Source organism: Tupaia chinensis, unplaced genomic scaffold (assembly GCF_000334495.1).
Source record: "Tupaia chinensis unplaced genomic scaffold, TupChi_1.0 Scaffold144682_1, whole genome shotgun sequence".
Taxonomy (NCBI): Eukaryota; Metazoa; Chordata; class Mammalia; order Scandentia; family Tupaiidae; genus Tupaia; species Tupaia belangeri.
The window spans coordinates 2,914,162-2,916,247 of NW_006204543.1; the positions used below are offsets into that span (position 1 = coordinate 2,914,162).

Genomic DNA, 2,086 nt, shown 5'->3' on the forward strand with positions numbered 1-2,086 from the left:
GGCCGCGCCTGCGCGTGCGCGTGCGCCTGGCCCGCCCCGGGGCGCGTCTGCCCCATGGCCGCTGGGGAAGTCTTAAAGCACCGGCCTGGCAGAGGCGACGACCCCAGGGGCAGCAAAAGAGGGTTAGCCCCACGAGTCGTCGTGAGGTCGAGGGCCGGGAGTGGGCAGTCCAGAGCGGGGACCCCAAGTCACAGGAATGTCACTGGGGAAACGCGGGCTTCTATTAGAGCAATCCCGCTGCCCGCCCAGCTGCGCTCCAGCCCCGCCGCTGACCATGCTCCTCGCCCTGCATGTAGGAAGACGTTGGGCGCAAGACGGGCAGTGCCGGCAGGTTTGACAGCGGCCTGGCCCTGCGGGGGCTCACTTAGGGCTTTAGCCTGTGGGCAACTGAAAGTCACCCCAAAGATTTGCATCTTAGGAGGTTTTCATGTGGAGAGGTTGGATGGCACTAGGTAGGAAGCCCTTATAATGGGACGCGAGGACAATGACAACCTGCCCACTGCCCAGAGTACCGCGCAGGGGGTCCTGGAATCACTGTCAGAAGATCCAAGTTGGGGACCCGCAGATGGCAATGGTTATGTCGCTGGACTTGATCGCATTTGACTGCAGTTCGAGGACTGGACCTGGCAGCTTAAAACTCATGCAAGGCATTCGTGCATCCAGGCCCCAAATCCTAAGAGAATGGAGGAGAAAGGATTGTGGTCTGGCCATCCCCATTTGGGGGTGATCTCTCCCTTTCTGTCTGTTTCTCCAGGACACCCAGTACCAAAAATCTCTCCTAGTTTGTAATTAGGCCCTTAGGGTCAGTATTCAGGGGAGAGTTCAGAGGTTGACAGCACAAGATCCAGGTTCATAGCTGAGCATGGGCAGCAGCGCCCTGTGACACCCACAGTCACCAGGAGTGGGAATTATTACTGATACAAGCACACCAGGTGAAGGAGCTGTACCCAAGTACAGATGGCGAATCCCACTAACGAAAGTACTGAGATTTTTGGTGAGTGACTAGTCAAAACATACTCGGGGTCTGACCCGCAGGACAGTCGAACAGGTTTCCTGAGAGAAGGAGTGAGAGACAGGACAAATGGTGCAGTGTTACAACATGGAGAGACGCAGTGTTACAACTCTTCAGGGTCGTCCAGAGATTGTGGGCCAGGGATCATGGTTATATACCGGTTGGTGGGCGGTGATTGGTTGTTCTATATGTAAATGGATTGTAAAAGGTGGGTTATGATTGGTTGCTTTTGTGGACCAATCATGAGGTGCCGGATATGCAAATCTGAGGGATTCCAAGCTCACCGATTTGCTATAGGAAGTGGCCAATCAGAGTATGTTCTTTTTTTTTTTACACATACCAGTCATCTTTTATTGGATGTGAATTCTCGACTGGGATATGAAAGTACTCAAGATCCTTTGGAGGAGTGCCAAGTCAAGGAGATGAAGGTGTGGTTCAGTGTATGCCCTCCACGCGGGCCCTCTTCAGTGGTATTTACGTCGCCGCTCGTATTTGAGTTCCTTACAGGAAAGGCAGTAGCTGAAGAGCACATAAGCGGCCAGCACCATAGAAACCCCAGCAACACCCCCTTTCTTCACGTTGACGTACGTACTTGTTGTAATACCAGTAGTAACCTCTCTGAAATGCTCCAGCAATGCCTTTAGGGGTAAAATCCCGCATCAGTCTCCAGCTTGGCAGCTCCCCGAGTTTGACATCCATGAGTTTCTCCTCCTTTACTGCTACGACTGGCGCCATCTTGGAGTCTTCCAGAGTATGGTTTTGATGGTGAGGTTTTGAAAGGGAGCCAATCATGGCCTTTGGCATTGTGTAAGTTTGCTGAGAAACCGAAACCTAAGGGCAATATTCGCTGGTGTGCAGCCTCCCACAGGGGTCTTCAAAAAGTTCTTCAAAAAGGTAAAATTAAAGTATGAGTTTATTTGGGTGTAAAAGTTTTTAACTCCATTCACAGTTTTATTTTTTAAAGAATTTTTTATCTAACTTTATATTTATTTGCTTATTTATTTCAGTTTGACCAGAGGGACAGAGAGAGGGAGAGGGGGAGAGGGAGAGAGGGGGAGAGGGAGGGAGGGGGAG

The 2,086-nt window shown here is 51.5% G+C and overlaps 1 pseudogene; it reads right to left on the reverse strand.

Annotated features, from left to right (window-relative positions):
- Nucleotides 1-1,333: 1,333 nt before the first annotated feature.
- LOC102487826 (ATP synthase subunit f, mitochondrial pseudogene) overlaps nt 1,334-2,086 on the reverse strand; it is a 2,745-nt pseudogene continuing 1,992 nt past the window's right edge.